The 18,636-nt window shown below is 41.8% G+C and overlaps 1 pseudogene; it reads left to right on the plus strand.

Moving 5' to 3' along the window:
• Positions 1-297: 297 nt before the first annotated feature.
• On the plus strand, positions 298-1,193 carry LOC147345271 (ly-6/neurotoxin-like protein 1 pseudogene; annotated as a pseudogene).
• Positions 1,194-18,636: the final 17,443 nt, after the last annotated feature.

Raw genomic sequence — 18,636 nt, forward strand, 5'->3', positions numbered from 1 at the left:
ATTCCCAGGCCTGGAAACTTTGGACCTGCCCAGGAAAATGAAGCGGAACATTGAGAACTCTGAGGGCCCAGGTCCCCACGAAAGACTTCAGGTCAGGGGAAGACTCACAGAGCTGGAGCTGGGCTCATAAAATAGAACTTCAGCTTCTTCAGGCCTCCTCGGGGGCGGGGGGTGGGGGGCCCAACAACTTCCAGAGAGAAACCCAGGACAAGTCTTTCCCATATATATCCATCTGTATTTATAACAGAATTTTTTTTTTTTTTTTAAGCACCAGAAGGGTACATACATAAGAAACTAGTAAGTGCTTATCTATATGCCTGGGAGAGGAAAGAGACTTTCACATGTATACATTTGTATATCATTTTAGGTTTTGAACTCAAGCATTGACTACTTGAAAAAATTCATAAGTATGTTTGTTCATAAAACACCCTCTGTTTCTAGATAGAGTTGCCTAGTTGCCTACCATCAGAATTTTTTAACTATTGAAAAATACTCATATTTTTCTGAAAAATCACAACCTAAAATTAGGCCTGGGCCACAGCTTCGTGAACATCCCTGTAAAGCTGGGCTGTAAGAATGAGGGGCACAGCCAGCTGCTGGGGTACAGAGCTGACTGTGTAACACAAGGGGCTTCAGAGCCTCAGGCGACCAGGAACTCCTGGAGGATGAGGTGTAGTCCCACTCCCCCTGTGCCTTCCCCCAGCCCTGGATTGAGTTGAATCGAGGACCAGCTGCTCTCCACTTCTCTGCTCCCACTCTGCCCTCTCACCTCCAGCCATGGCTCCTCTACCCACCCTGTTCCTGGTGGCTCTGGTGTGCTGACTTGTAGCCCAGGCTCTGGACTGCCACGTATGCACCTACAGTGCGGAGAACTGCTTCAAGCCCATGTGCTGCCTGGCCGTGGTCACCTACAGCACAACTACAGACTTACTACACCCCAATCAGGATGAAGGTGGGCAAGTCTTATGTGCCCAGCTGCTTTGAGACCATATACAATGGCCGCTCCAAGCTCGTATGCACCACATCCTGCTGCCATCCTGTAATGGCTCTGGCCTCTTGGCTCCCTGGACCCTGGCCCTGGCCCTCATACTCCTGGCCACCCTTGGGGGTCTGCTCTAAAGCCCTGTTGCACTGGCTACAGACTCACTGGGGGGCAAAGCACAGAGCAGCGTGGCCCCAACCTCTCCCACTGCACTCCCCACCCACCCTTCCCCTCCCCAGACCTCCCCAGCTACACACAGGACTATCTGCAAAAGGACCCTAGACCTCCCCCAACCACCCTGGGATCTGCTTCCAGGTCATGACCTGTTGTTTTTCTAAAGGCTGATGTGGGACCACAAAATAAATGGATAAAAATAAAATAAAATTAGGCATAAAGCAGATTTTAAGCACAGCTCCAATGTACACAGGACTGCAGATTATCCGGTGAAAGGTTAACAAAAGCACTGTTTTCCAGTTTGGTTCTCAGGTCTGCTGTCTCAGTTAGTAGAAGTCTGCTTCCAACTTCTCCCCTTGTGTTTTCAACAACTTCCTGTCTTCAGGTAAGAGCATCCACTTTTACTTAGGGAACTTACCATAGTGCATTGAAGATTGTTGGCCAAGACTGTCAATAGAGAGGTTGCTGCCCTTCTAGTGTTGGTCATGTGACCCAGGCTAAGCCAATCAGATTATTTCTCCCTGGACTACAGCTGGAGGTGGTTCTTGCAGAGAAAGAAAAATAGTGAAGTTTCTTTGAGGGGTTTTCTGTTACTTCTTGTTGCCTAGATCTTTGGGGCAAATCTTTCAAAAATATGATTGTTTGACTTCTGTTTCAATTTTAATTGAATTTTTTAGCCTAGGTTGGCCAAAATCCATTCTTGTGGCTTAATACTGATGCTGCTGCTGCTGCTGCTAAGTCGCTTCAGTCGTGTCGAACTCTGTCCGACTCCATAGACGGCAGCCCACCAGGCTCCCCCATTCCTGGGATTCTCCAGGCAAGAACACTGGAGTGGGTTGCCATTTCCTTCTCCAATGCTTGCAAGCGAAAAGTGAAAGTGAAGACGCTCAGTCGTGTCCGACTGTTAGCGACCCCATGGACTGCAGCTCACCAGGCTCCTCTGTCCATGGGATTTTCCAGGCAAGAGTACTGGAGTGGGGTGCCATTGCCTTCTCCTAATACTGATGAGGATATCCTATTTAAAAATCTCCAATATCTCCCTGTGGCTTGCAACACAAAGGGCAGGCAAGACATACAAATCCCAATGACCACTAGTGTGGCATGTCGCCCCCATATCAGACACCCTCTGCTTCAGCACCACTAGAATTTCTGCCTTCTCCAAATGCATCCATATATAAATCAGTGCTGTATTCCCACTTTGTCACCTGGGGGGAAAAAAAGTCCCTACTCATCATTTGAGGCAGCAGATGGTGGCAGATCAGGGTGTCAGTCCTGGTGTAGACAGGACTGTTGGCCAGCAGTTGCTTTTTGATAAGCCTTGCTCTCCAAATGTGAGATTAGCCAGGCTCCCTTCCCTTGAGAAACACATCAGAATCTATCAAGCTCTGAGACCCCCCTAAGCCCATTTTAGAGATCCAAAATGATAGCATTGTGATTAGGACAGCACTGAATTCAAGTGGTTCTGCCAGCCAACCTCTGTTCCTTCAAGGTCTTGATTTTCTTGTCTGTAACATGAGGAAATTAATTCTATCTATATCTTAGAGAGAGTTTATTCATATGTTTAACGAACAGTCTGCACCAGACAGTGTTCTGAATGCTTTAAATATATTAATTCATTTAATATTCATAACAACACAATAAGGCAAGTATTTTGCAGATGAGGAAACTGAGGCGTAGAGAGGTTAAGTAACTCATCCAAGGTTGCAATGGCATGGGGATGAAATGGAAGATTGCATGGGAGTTACTTAGCACAGGGCCCAGGAGATAATACATGGTTCATAAAATGATAGCTATTTGTTATGGACTGAATTGTGTATCCCCCTCTCTGAATTCATATGTTGAAATCTTAACCCCCACTGTGACTATATTTGGAGCTAGGGCATTTAAGAAGTAACTAAGATAGATGGGGTCATAAGTGAGGGTTCCTAATTCAATATGACTGGTGTCCTTTGAACAAGAAAGAGAGACACCGTGGTGGGCATCTCAGAAAAAAGGCCATGTGAGGACATAGTGAGACAGCCATCTGCAACCCAAGGAGACAGGCCTCTGGAGAAACCAGACTTGTCAACAGCTCCATCTTGGACCTCCAGTCTCCTGAACTGTGAGAGGTAAATTTCTCTTGTTTAAGCCACCTAGTCTGCTGTGTTAGTGGGAAGACACACTACTGAAGAAGAACCCACCTTGTGGTGGAAATCACAGCTGCATTTTCAATCTTAATCCAACACTACCTCAGGGTGTAATCTCCTTCAGAGTGTCTCTGTCCCACCCAGGATAGAGTAAAACATCCTCTGCAAGATATATGCACGAGCGTTAAGTCGCTTCAGTCATGTCCAGCTCTTTGCGATCCTGTGGACAATAGCCCCCCAGGCTCCTCTGTCCATGGGATTCTCCATGGGTTGCCATGCCCTCCTCCAAAGGATCTTCCTGACCCAGGAATCAAACCTGCATCTCTTATATCTCCTGCATCGGCAGGAGGGTTCTTTACCGCTAGCGCCACCTGGAAGCCCACATGGTATATACGGCCCTTGAAAATATCCAGATTCATCTGTCACCCATCCACTCTTACCCTCCATTCAACCACAACAAACTTCACACTTCCCTGAACATGGCAGACCCTTGTATATACTATTACCGCCTTGTGTGTCCTCCTCCTCTCATGCCTTCACACGTCCCCTTTGCTGGCAAATGCCTATGCATGCTGCAAGGCCTAGCCTCAGTATTCCTTCTGAATCTTTCATTGAACTTCTCAGGCAGAGTTGGATATCTCCCTTCCTGTGCCACTACCATGCCTTGTACATGTGCTGTGCTGTGCTTAGTCGCTCAGTCATGTCCAGCTCTTTGTGACCCCATGAACTGTAGCCTGCCAGGCTCCTCTGTCCATGGGGCTTCTCCAGGCAAGAATACTGGAGTGGGTAGCCTTTTCCTTCTCCAGGGGATCTTCTTGACCCAGGAATCGAACCAGGGTCTCCTTCATTGCAGGCGGATTCTTTACCAGCTGAGCTTCCAGGGAAGCCCTACCTTGTACATAGTTCCATTACAATTGTTTTATCTCATGTCTCTATCATTAGAATTTTGAACCCCTTGAGGTCTTAGGTATCTCTGGCATAGTGCCTGACACAGGGTAGATGTTCAGTAGATGTCTAATGATGCAATAAATGAAAGAGAACCTGAATCCAGGTTAGTTTATTCTCCTTCCCATGAAAAGCTATAAAGCCAATCTTGATCCATCTCAAATAAGACTACTGATGGGAAGTTTCTAAGAAATTCTTCAGGATTAAAGAGAGTAGACATCTCTCTAAGGAATTTTACTCAAACTCATTCTCAAGCTCTTTCTTTTGGCTTCCTTGGGTGGTACATCCTCACCTAACTTTGGTTCCCACAAGACTGTCACGGTGGTATATACAGCCTCTAAGAGAATCCCCAGTGTTCCCCCTCCAAATATTCACGCCCTCTTTTTATCCCTTCCCTTTGAGTGTGGGTTGGATTTACTAATTGACTTCTTACAAACAGAAATGCAGAAGTGATGCCATGTCACATCTGAGATACAGTTATAAAAAGACTCTACTAGGCATATACCCCGAGAAAACCAAAATTGAAAAAGACACGTGTACCCCAATCTTCACTGCAGCACTATTTACAATAGAGAGAACACAGAAGCAACCTAGATGTCCATCGACAGATTAATGAATAAAGAAGCTGTGTTACATGTATACAATGGAGTATTAGTCAGCCATAGAAAGGAATGCATTCAAGTTAGTTCTAATGAGGTGGATGAACCTAGAGCATATTATATAGACTGAAGTCAGAAAGAGAAAAACAAATACCTTATACTAATGTATATATATATGGAATCTAGAAAGATGATACTGATGAAATTATTTGCAGGGCAGCAGTGGAGACACTGCTTCCCTTGTAGCTCAGTTGGTAAAGAATCTGCCTGCAGTGCGGAAGACCCGGGTTCGATCCCTGGGTTGGGAAGATCCCCTGGAGAAGGAAATGGAGACCCACTCCAGTATCCTTGCCCAAAAAATCTCATGGACAGGGGAGCCTGGTGGGTTGCAATCCATGGGCAGAGTCGGGCACAACTGAGTGACTAACTCTTAGTGGAGACGTAGACACAGAGAACAGACTTATGGACAGGGTGTAGGGGGAGAAGGAGAGGGGGGGATGTATGGAGAGAATAACAAGGAAACTTATATTACCATATGAAAAAATAGATAGCCAATGGGAATTTGCTGTGTGACTCTGAGAACTCAAACTGGGGCTCTGTGGAAACAGTGTCAGACTTTATTTTTCTGGGCTCCAAAATCACTACAGATGGTGACTGCAGCCATGAAATTAAAAGACGCTTACTCCTTGGAAGGAAAGTTATGTCCAACCTAGATAGCATATTCAAAAGCAGAGACATTACTCTGCCAACAGAGGTTCGTCTAGTCAAGGCTATGGTTTTTCCTGTGGTCATGTATGGATGTGAGAGTTGGACTGTGAAGAAGGCTGAGTGCCGAAGAATTGATGCTTTTGAACTGTGGTGTTGGAGAAGACTCTTGAGAGTCCCTTGGACTGCAAGGAGATCCAACCAGTCCATCCTGAAGGAGATCAACCCTGGGATTTCTTTGGAAGGAATGATGCTAAAGCTGAAACTCCAGTACTTTGGCCACCTCATGCGAAGAGTTGACTCATTGGAAAAGGCTCTGATGCTGGGAGGGATTGGGGGCAGGAGGAGAAGGGGAAGACAGAGGATGAGATGGCTGGATGGCATTACCAACTCAATGGACATGAGTCTGAGTGAACTCCGGGAGTTGGTGATGGACAGGGAGGCCTGGCGTGCTGCGATTCATGGGGTTGCAAAGAGTCAGACACGACTGAGCGACTGATCTGATCTGATCTGATCTGAACAACCTAGAGGGGTGGTATGGGGAGGGAGATGGGAGGGAGACTCAAGAGGGAGGGTATTTATGTATACCTATGGCTGATTCCTGTTGATGTTCGGCAGAAACCAGCACAATTCTATAAAGCAATTATCCATCAATTACAAAGTAAATTAATTAAAAAAAATTTTTTTAAGTTATAAAAGTACTGAGGCTTCTATCTTGGGCACTCCATCTTGCTCTCTCTTGGATCACTTGCCCTGGGGAAAGCCAGCTGCCATGTCACATGAAATTCTATGTCAAAGCCCACATGCCAAGGAACTGAGGCTTGCCAGCAACCACATAAGTGAGGTTGGTAGCAGATACACATTCCCTACCAGTCTAGCCTTCAGATAATAATAAAGCCCAAGCCAGTAGCCTGTTTGCAGGCTCATGGGAGACTTATTCCTGATCCACAGATGCTGTGGGGTCAATGTTGTGTTAAGCTGATACACTTTGGGATAATTTGTTATACACCAATAGATAATGAATACAGCCACCAAACGGACCCTGCCATAAGGCCAAGTGCAAGTAAGATATCCTTTCTCTTGCTTTTCATTCCTGGATTTGGATCCCTAGGTTTAGGGCTTGATAAGACATATATTTTTATATTAGCATCATTTTCCCCACCATCATCACTATCTTCATCATCATCATCATCTCTGAGATCTACTGATATGCTATGTCCTAGTACTGCACTCAGTGGTTGACCTGCATCATTTTTCTTAAATCCCTGCCATGACTTTGTGGATTGGACTTATTAAGGGGCTTTGGTTGAGGAAACAAAAACTGACTGTAGGTAATTCAGACACAGGTGATTTACTGGGAGGAAATGGGGATTGGACCCTCAAAGATCACCTCCAGACTATACCCAGGCCTTGGAGTAGGCAGGAACAAAAACACCTCCACAGGTTAGGAAAGAGGAAGCTCAACCAAGATAGGATAGCCTGATGTTTAAAGGCATGGTCTCTGGAATCAGATTTCCTGGTTCAAATCATAGCCTTGCTACATACTGGTTTTGAGGTTGGGCAATTTACTTAGAACCAATCATTTCTAGATGTACAAGCTGGATTTAGAAAAGGCAGAGGAACCAGAGATCAAATTGCCAATATCTGCTGGACCATAGAAAAATAAAAAGAATTACAAAAAAAAAAAAATCTACTTCTGCTTCACCAACTATGCCAAAGCCTTTCACAGTGTGGATCACAACAAACTGTGGAAAATTCTTAAAGAGATGTGAATACCAGACCACCTTACCTGTCTCCTAAGACCTGTATGCAGGACAAGAAGCAACAGTTAGAACTGAACATGGAACAACAGACTGGTTCAAAATTGGGAAAGGAGTACATCAAGAGCTGTCACCCTGTTGTTTAACTTATATGCAGAGGACATCATGCCAAGTGCTGGGTTGGATGAAGCACAAGCTGGAATCAAGAATGCCAGGAGAAATATCAACCTCAGATGTGCAGATGATACCACCCTAATGGCAGAAAGTGAAGAAGAACTAAACAGCCTCTTGATAAAGATGAAAGAGAGAGTGAAAAAGCTGGCTTAAAACTCAACATTCTAAAAACAAAGATCATGATATCTGGCCCCATCACTTCATGGCAAATAGATTGGGGGAAAAGTGGAAACAGTGATAGATTTTATTTTCTTGGGCTCCAAAATTGCTGCAGACGGTGACTGCAGCCATGAAATTAAAAGATTCTTGCTCCTTGGGAAAAAAGCTATGACAAACCTAGACAGCATATTAAAAAGCAGAGACATTACTTTGCCGACAAAGGTCCATATAGTCCAAGCTATGGTTTTACCAGTAGTCATGTATGGATGTGCGAGTTGGAACCATAAGGAAGGCTGAGCACTGAGGAATTTATGCTTTCAAATTGTGGTGCTGGAGAAGACTTTTGAGAGTACCTTTTGGACAGCAAGGAGATCCAACCTGTTAATCCTAAAGGAAATCAACCCTGAATATTCATTGGAAGGACTATGCTGAAGTTGAATCTCCAATCCTTCACCTGATATGAAGAGCTGATTTGTTGGACAAGACTCTGATGCTGGGAAAGATTGAGGGCAAGAGGAGAAGGGGGCAACAGAGAATGAGATGGTTGGATGGAATCACTGACTCAATGGACATGAGTTTGAGCAAACTCAGGGAGATAATGAAGGACAGGGAAGCCTGGCGTGCTGCAGTTCATGGAGTCACAAGGAGTTAGAGGTGACTTAGTGACTAAACAACCACAACAAAGTTACTTAGACTCTGCCTGCTTTGGTTTTCCCAACTATAAAATGAGGACAATAGTAGTCTGTGTCTTACAGCTTTGGTGTAAGCATTTATGAGTTTATAGAATTAGTGTTTAGGATAATGCTGGGCACTTAGTAGGGCTTCCCAGATGGTGGTAGTGAAAAAGAACCCTCCTGCCAGTGCAAGGATGTAAAAGACACAGGTTCAATCCCCGGATCAGGAAGATCCCCTGGAGGAGAGCATAGCAACCTGGTCCAGTATTCCCACGTGGAGAATCCCCGTGGACAGAGGAGCCTGGTGAGGTACAATCCATAGGGTCGCAAAGAGTCAGATATGACTGAAGTGACTTAGCACGTACACATGGGCTAAATTAAATACTACATGGATTGCTCATTCTTATTATTGAGAGTCTTATGGAATGAGTCTGGGTAGGAAACTATCATTAAAGCTGAATGTAACTGCACACCGTTCAGTTAGTTGGTCTTGCTTCTCAGGGTTCAAATCCTTGATAGAAAGTATCAGAGGATCCCAGCTTGGTTCCTGTGCCCACTCTATTACTGTCCCACAAACATTTATCAAATGGGAGAATGATTATTCCTCAAAAGAAGAAATCAGTTCAGTTCAGTTCAGTTGCTCAGTCATGTCTGACTCTTCATGACCCCATGAACTCCAGCACACCAATCCTCCCTGTCCATCACCAACTCCCAGAGTCCACCCAAACCCATGACCATTGAGTCAATGACGCCATCCAACCACCTCATCCTCTGTCATCCCCTCCTCCTCCTGCCCTCAATCTTTCCCAGAATCAGGGTCTTTTCAAATGAGTCAGTTCTTCGCATCAGGTGGCAAAGTACTGGAGTTTAAACCTGCACATAAATGGTCAAATGATTTTCAACAAAGGACCAAAGTAATTCAGTGAGGAAAGAATAATTTTGCAACAAGTGGTGCAAGAACAATTGAATATTCTTATGTTAGAATGTAACATACTAGTGTGAGGTAGTCTGTGTCTTACAGCTTTGGTGTAAGCATTTATGAGTTTATAGAATTCGTGTTTAGGATAATGCTGGGCACTTAGTAGGGCTTCCCAGATGGTGGTTATGAAAAAGAACCCACCTGCCAGTGCAAGAGATGTAAAAGACACAGGTTCAATCCCCGGATCAGGAAGGTCCCCTGGAGGAGGGCATAGCAATGTGAGGTACTAATGTACCTCACACTACACACAAACATTAACTCAAACTGGATCATAATCTAAATATAAGAGCCAAAATTTCTAGCAGAAAATATAAGAGAGAGTTTTGTGACCTTGGGCTAGACAAACATTTCTTAGCTATGACATTAAAAGTACAATCCATAAAAGAAAAAATTGAAAAATTATACTTCATCAAAATTTTAAACTTTTGCTCTTTAAAGGATAACACTAAGAAAAATTAAAAAGTGAGCCACAGGCTGAAAGACAATGTTTGCAAAACACATATCTAAAAAAGGACTTGTATCCAGAAAAACGAATGCTTATGATTCAGTAGGAAGAAGACAATCCAATTTTTTTTAATGGGCAAAAGATTTACATGAACGCTTCACCAAAAAAGATATACCAGTGGATAATCAGTGTATGAAAATGTGCTCAACACCATTAGCCATGACAGAGATGGAAATTTAAACCACAACACACCCTTTAGAATAGTCAAGTAAAAAAGACTGACAAATCAAGTGCTAGTGAGAATGTACAAAGCAACTGCAATCTTCATGTTGATGGTGGAAATGTTAAATGGCATAACCACTTCAGAAAACAATTTGATAGCTTCCTAAAAAGTTACTTACCATACAACCCCGCGATTCTACTCCTAGATGTCTATTCAAGAGAGATGAAAATACGTGTCCACACAAAGACACCCATACAATTGTCCACAGCAATTCATAACAGCCAAAAACTACACAATCCAAATTACTTATTAAACAAAATGTGATGTTTCCATACTAGCAATAAAAGAAAACAAACCATTGCTAAGCAGTGACACAGATCTCAAAAAGAGTATGCTAAGTGAAAGAAGTCAAACTCATAGACCACATACCGTATGATTCTATTTACATGAAACTTCTAGAACAGAGATGGAAAATACATCCATAGTTACCTTGAACTGGAGGTGGGAGCTGGAATCGACTGTAAATGGGCGTGAGGCTCTTGCTTGCAGACTGGTCTCTGTCTCTCCATACAGAGCTCCTATTCAGACCTCACGTTGCCCTTCATGCTCTGACTGCATCCCCGTTTCTTCCTCCCCATCAGACTACGCCAGAAACAACAAATTTCCTGCAAGCAGCCAATGTCGGTGGTCCTCACATTCCTTTGGGGGTTGGGGTGGGGGGGCTGCAAATCTGGTTGGGATTCAAGAAAACCCAGGCAGCTGGACTTATACATCCTCCTGAATCATAACCATCGGTCAGGGTTCTTTGGAAAAATCTGGATGCCTAAGAGCAACACTCATAACCAACATGGCTTCTCCATGGCTGAGGTGTCTGCTTGACCTGATGCCAGGGCCATTTGGAATGGCGGTGAACATCTCTATGAAACCCCAGGTCTTCGGTTGTAAAGAAGAAATTATTTGGAGAAGCTTCCTTGAATCATTGTCATAGAGTGGATTAGACCATTCTTAGCTTCTACATCAAATATTCTGCCAGAGGAAAGAATGTGCTGAGATGGAAAAGCAATTAAGTGGATTTCCATGGAGGCATTTTTAAAGGCATCTTTTTAGAAGGACAATGTAATGAGATCAGGCCCTGAGCCTTTGGAGTGAGAGCACTGACTCCAAGACCCTGGACTACCAGAGAATTAACCCTAGGGAGTATCAAATAGTGAGAACTCACACAAAGGAAATCACTTGAATATAAGACCTGACATCACCCAACCACCAGTAGCACCCTGTGCAGGATGCCTCATCTAAACAACAAACAAAACAAAAATACAAACCAAATCATCAGCAGACAGGATTACCACCTCACTCAGCCTTGCCCATCAGAGGAAAAACAAACAAACAAAAACTCAGCACAAATATCACCCTATATGAAGCTTACACAAACCACTGGACCAACCTTCAGAGGGCAGAAACCAAAAGGTAGAAAGAATTCAACCGTGAAGACTGGGAAAAGGAGACTTCAAACACAGTAAGTTAAAAAAAAAATTAAAATGCAGAGAAATACTATACAAATGAAGGAACAAACTAGAAACACAGAAGCCCAAAGAAATGAAGAGGAAATAGGCAAACCACATGAAAAAGAATTCAGAATAATGATGGTAAAGATGATCAAAAACCTTGAAAACAAAATGGAGAAAATGCAAGAATCAATTAAAGACCTAGAAGAATTAAAGAATAAACATGCAGAGACAAACAACACAATCACTGAAATTAAAAAATACTCCATGAGGAATCAATAGCAGAATATCTGAAGCAGAAGAATGAATCAGTGAGCTGGAAGATAAAGTGGTGGAAATAATTTCTGAAGAGCATAATAAAGTAAAAAGAATGAAAAGCATGGAAGATAGTCTCAGAGACCTCTGGGACAATATCAAACCCACCAACATTCAAGTTATAGGCGTCCCAGAAGAAGAAGAGAAAAAGAAAGGTTATGAGAAATTTTTTGAAGAGATTATAGTTGAAAATTTCCCCAACATGGAAAAGGAAATAGTCAATCAAGTCCAAGAGGCACAAAGAATCCCATACAGAGTAAACCCAAGGAGAAACACACCAAGACACACACTGATCAAACTAACAAAGACTAAATACAAAGAAAGAATATTAAAAGCAGCAAGGGAGAAGCAACAAGTAACATACAAGGGAAACCCCATATGCTTAACAACTGATCTTCCAGCAGAAACTCTGCAGGGCAGAAGGGAATGGCAGGATATATTTAAAGTACTGAAAAGGAAAAATCTACAACCAAGGTTACTGTACCCAACAAGAATCTCATTTAAAATTGATGAAGAAATAAAAAGCTTTTCAGACAACCAAAGTTAAGAGAATTCAGTACCACCAAACCAGCTTTACAGCAAATGTGAAAGGGACTTATATAGTGAAGAAATAGAAGAGAAGAAAAAAGACCTACAAAATCAACCCCAAACAATTAAGAAAATGGCAATAGGAACATATATATCAATAATTACTTTAAATGTGAATGGACTAAATGCTCCAACCAGAAGACACAGACTGGCTGAATGGATACAAAAACAAGACCCATATATATGCTGTCTACAAGAAACCCACTTCAGATCTCAAGACACATATAGACTGAAAGTGAAAGGATGGAAAAATATATTCCATGCAAATGGGAAGCAAAAGAAAGCTGGAGTAGCAATCCTCATATCAGACAAAATATACCTTAAAATAAAGAATATTACAAGAGATAAGGAAGGACACTACATAATGATCAAGGGATCAATCCAAGAGGAAGACATAACAATTGTAAATATCTATGCACCCAAGATTCTGAAAGAGATGGGAATACCAGACCACCTGACCTGCCTCTTGAGAAATCTGTATGCAGGTCAGGAAGCAACAGTTAGAACTGGACATGGAACAACAGACTGGTTCCAAATAGGAAAAGGAGTACATCAAGGCTTTATATTATCACCCTGCTTATTTAACTTATATGCAGACTACATCATGAGAAGCACTGGACTGGAAGAAGCACAAGCTGGAATCAAGATTGCTGGGAGAAATATCAATAACCTCAGATATGCAGACGACACCACCCTTATGACAGAAAGTGAAGAGGAACTAAAAAGCCTCTTGATGAAAGTGAAAGAGGAGAGTGAAAAAGTTGGCTTAAAGCTCAACATTCAGAAAACGAAGATCATGGCATCCGGTCCCATCACTTCATGGGAAATAGATGCGGAAACAGTGGAAACAGTGTCAGACTTTATTTTTCTGGGCTCCAAAATCACTACAGATGGTGACTGCAGCCATGAAATTAAAAGATGCTTACTCCTTGGAAGGAAAGTTATGTCCAACCTAGATAGCATATTCAAAAGCAGAGACATCACTTTGCCAACAAAGGTCCGTCTAGTCAAGGCTATGGTTTTTCCTGTAGTCATGTATGGATGTGAGAGTTGGACTGTGAAGAAGGCTGAGCGCCAAAGAATTGATGCTTTTGAACTGTGGTGTTGGAGAAGACTCTTGAGAGTCCCTTAGGCTGCAAGGAGATCCAACCAGTCCATTCTGAAAGAGATCAGCCCTGGGATTTCTTTGGAGGGAATGATGCTGAAGCTGAAACTCCAGTACTTTGGCCACCTCATGTGAAGAGTTGACTCATTGGAAAAGACTCTGATGCTGGGAGGGATTGGGGGCAAGAGGAGAAGGGGAAGACAGAGGATGAGATGGCTGGATGGCATCACTGACTCAATGGAAGTGAGTCTGAGTGAACTCCGGGAGTTGGTGATGGACAGGGAGGCCTGGCATGCTGCAATTCATGGGGTCATGAAGAGTTGGACACGACTGAGCGACTGAACTGATGAACCAATGATGCACCCAACAGAGGAGCACCTCAATACATAAGACAAACACTAACAGACATAAAAGGAGAAATTGACAGTAACACAATAATAGTAGGAGACTTTAACACCCCATTCACACCACTGGACAGATCATCAAAACAGAAAGTTAATGAGGAAACAAATTCTTAAATAATACATTGGATGAGATGGATCTCATTGATATCTTCAGGACATTCCATCCAAATGCAGAAGAATACACCTGTTTCTCAAGTGCACACGGAACATTGTCCAGGATAGACCACATCTTAGGTCACAAATCAAACCTCAGTAAATTTATGAAAATTGAAATTGTATCAAGCATCTTCTCTGATGACAATGCTACAAGACTAGATATCAATTACAAGGGAAAAAACCAAGAGACACAAACACATGGAGGTTAAACAACATGTTTCTAAATAACCAACAGGTTACTGAAGAAATCAAAAGGGAAATAAAAAAATTTCTAGAAACAAACAACAATGAAAATACAACAACTCAAAATCTATGAGATGCAGCAAAAGCAGTTCTAAAAGGGAAGTTTATAGCAATACAATCCTACCTCAAGAAACAAGAAAAACATTGAATAGACAACCTAACTTTAGACCTAAAATAGTTGGAAAAAGAAGGACAAAAAAACAAAAATTAATAGAAGTAAATAAATCATAAAGATCTGAGCATAAATAAATGAAAAAGAAATGAAAGAAACAATAGTAAAGATTAATAAAACTAAACGCTGGTTCCTTGAGAAGACAAATAAAATTGACAGGCCTTTAGCCAGACTCATCAAGAAAAAAAGAGAGAAGAATCAAATCAACAAAATTAGTAATGAAAAAGGAGAGGTTACAACAGACAAGGCAGAAATACAAAGGATTATAACAGACTATTACGAACAACTATATGGCAATAAAATGGATAACCTGAAAGAACTGGACAGATTCTTAGAAAAGCTCAATCTTCCAAGACAGAACCAGGAAGAATTAGAAATTATGAACAACCCAATTATAAGCACTGAAATTGAACCTGTGATCAAAAATCTCCCCAAAAAACAAAGCCCAGGACCAGATGGCTTCACAGGAGAATTCTATCAAATATTTAGAGAAGAGCTAATGCCTATCCTTCTAAAACTCTTCCAAAAAATTTCAGAGGAAGGAACACTTTCAAACTCATTCTACAAGGCCACCATCACCCTGATACCAAAACCAGACAAAGACAACACAAACAAAGAAAACCACAGACCAATATCACTGGTGAACATAGATGCAAAAATCCTAACAGAATTTTAGCAAACAATTCAGCAACACATCAAAAAGCTCATACACCGTGATCAAGTTGGGTTTATTCCAGGAATGCAAGGACTCTTCAATATATGCAAATCAATCAATGTGATACACCATATTAACAAATTGAAAAATAAAAACCATATGATAATCTCAATAGATGAAGAAAAAGCCTTTGACAAAATTCAGCACTGATTTATGATTGAAACTCTTCCAAAAATGGGCATAGAAGGAACCTACCTCAACATAGTAAAGGCCATATAGCAAACATTATTCTCAATGGTGAAAAACTGAAAGCATTCCCTCTAAAATCAGGAACAAGACAAGGATGTCCACTTTCACCACTATTATTCAACATAGTTCTGGAAGTCCTAGCTACAGCAATCAGAGAAGAAAAAGAAATAAAAGGAGTCCAGATCAGGAAAGAAGTAAAGCTCTCACTGTTTGCAGATGACATGATACTGTACATGCTGCTGCTGCTGCTAAGTCGCTTCAGTCGTGTCCAACTCTGTGTGACCCCACAGACGGCAGCCCACCAGGCTCCCCCGTCCTTGGGATTCTCCAGGCAAGAACACTGGAGTGGGTTGCCATTTCCTTCTCCAATGCATGAAAGTGAAAAGTCAAAGTGAAGTCGCTCAGTCATGTCCGACTCTAGCAACCCCATGGACTACAGCCTACCAGGCTCCTCCATCCATGGGATTTTCCAAGCAAGAGTACTGGAGTGGGGTGCCATTGCCTTCTCCGGATACTGTACATAGAAAACCCTAAAGATAGTATCAGAATTACTAGAGCTAATCAGTTAATTTAGCAAAGTTGCAGTATATAAAATCGATACACAGAAATCACTTGTGTTTGTATATACTAACAAAGAAAAATCAGAAAGAGAAATTAAGGAATCAATCTGATTCACCATTGCAATGAAAAGAATTAAACATCTAGGAATAAACTTACCTAAGAAGACAAAAGAACTGTACATAAAAAATTATAAGACACTAATGAAAGAAATCAAAGATGACTTAAAGAGATGGAGAGATATTCCATGTTCCTGGGTAGGAAGAATCAAGATTGTGGAAATGACTATACTACCAAATGCAATCTACAGATTCAGTGCAATCCCTATCAAATTACCAATGGCATTTTTCACAGAACTAGAACAAAACTTTCCACAATTCATATGGAAACACAAAAGACCCCAAATAGGCAAAGCAGCCCTGAGAAAGAAGAATGGAGCTGAAGGAATCAACCTTCCTGACTTCAGATTATACTATAAAACTACAGTCATCAAGACATTATGGTACAGACACAAAAACATAAACACAGACCAATGAAACAAGATAGAAAATCCAGAAATAAACCCATGCACCTATGGGTACCTTATTTTCAACAAAGAAGGCAAAATATACAATGGGGCAAAGACAGTCTCTTCAATAAACGGTGCTGGGAAAACTGGACAGCTACATGTAAAAGAATGAAATTAGAACACTTCCTAACAGCATACACCAAGATAAACTAAAAATGGATTAAAGACCTAAATGTAAGAACAGAAACTATAAAACTCTTAGAGGAAAACATAGGCAGAACACTCAATGACATAAATCAAAGCAAGATCCTCTATGACACACCTCCTAGAATAACGGGAATAAAAGTAAACAAGTGGGACCTCATTAAACTGAAAAGCTTTTTCACAGCAAAGAAAACTATAAGCCAGGTGAAAAGACAACCCTCAGAATGGGAGAAAAGAACAGCAAATGAAACAACTGACAAAGGATTAATTTCCAAAATATACAAGCAGCTCATACAACTCAATGCCAGAAAAACAAACAACCCAATCATAAAAGAAGTTGTGGTACATATACGCAAAGGAATATTACTCGGCCATAAAAAGGAATACATTTGATTCAGCTCTGATGAGGTGGATGAACCTAGAACCTATTATACAGAGTGAAGTGAATCAGAATGACAAAGATAAATATCATATTCTAACGCATATATACAGAATCTAGAAAAATGGTACTGAAGAATTTATTTACAGGAGGGCCATGGAGGAACCAGAGATCAAATTGCCAACATGCACTGGATCATGGAAAAAGCAAGAGAGTTCCAGAAAAACATCTATTTCTGCTTTATTGACTATACCAAAGCCTTTGACTGTGTGGATCACAATAAACTGGAAAATTCTAAAAGAGGTGGGAATACTAGACCACCTGACCTGCCTCTTGAGAAATCTGTATGCAGGTCAGCAAGCAACAGTTAGAACTGGACATGGAACAACAGACTGGTTCCAAATAGGAAAAGGAGTATGTCAAGGCTGTATATTGTCACCTGGCTTATTTAACTTACATGCAGAGTACATCATGAGAAACACTGGGCTGAATGAAGCACAAGCTGGAATCAAGATTGCCAGGAGAAATATCAATAACCTCAGATAAGCAGATGACACCACCCTTATGGCAGATAGTGAAGATGAACTAAAGAGCCTCTTGATGAAAATGAAAGAGGAGAGTGAAAAAGTTGGCTTAACACTCATTCAGAAAACTAAGATCATGGCATCCACTTCATGGCAAATAGATGGGGAAACAGTGGAAACAGTGACTGACTTTATTTTGGGGGCTCCAAAATCACTGCAAATGGTGACTGCAACCATGAAATTAAAAGATGCTTACTCCTTGGAAGGAAAGTTACAACCAACCTAGACAGCATATTAAAAAACAGAGATATTACTTTGCCAACAAATGTCCATCTCGTCAAGGCTATGGTTTTTCCAGTAATATGGTGTGGATGTGAGGGTTAGACTATAAAGAAAGCTGAGCGCCGAAGAATTGATGCTTTTGAACTGTGGTATTGGAGAAGACTCTTGAGAGTCCCTTGGACTGCAAGGAGATCCAATCAGTCCATCCTAAAGGAGATCAGTCCTGGGTGTTCATTGGAAGGACTGATGTTGAAGGTGAAACTCCAAAACTTTGGCCACCTCATGCGAAGAACTGACTCATTTGAAAAGACCCTGATGCTGGGAGGGATTGGGGGCAGGAGGGAAAGGGGACGACAGAGGATGAGATGGTTGGATGGCATCACCAACTCAATGGACATGAGTTTGAGTAAACTCCGGGAGTTGGTGATGGACAGGGAGGCCTGCTGTGCTGTGGTCCACGGGGTTGTGAAGAGTTGGACACGACTGAGTGATTGAACTGAACTGAACTGAATGGAGAAACAGACATAGAAAATAGACTTATGGACATGCGGAGAGGGGAGGAAAGGGTGAGATGTATGGAAAAGGTAACATGGAAACTTACATTACCATATGTAAAATAGATAGCCAATGGGAATTTGCTGTATGGCTAAGGAAACTCAAACAGGGACTCTGTATCAATCTAAAGGGGTGGGATGGGGTGGGAGATGGGAGGGAGGTTCAAAAGGGAGTGGATATATGTATACCTATGGCTGATTCATGTTGAGGTTTGACAGAAAACAACAAAATTCTAAAAGCAATTATCCTTCAATAAAAAAATAAATTAAAATAAGTAAATAAATGAGAG

This window comes from Bos grunniens, chromosome 25 (assembly GCF_055505025.1).
Source record: "Bos grunniens cultivar Pamir isolate PY7600 chromosome 25, Bosgru_T2T1.0, whole genome shotgun sequence".
Lineage (NCBI taxonomy): Eukaryota > Metazoa > Chordata > Mammalia > Artiodactyla > Bovidae > Bos > Bos grunniens.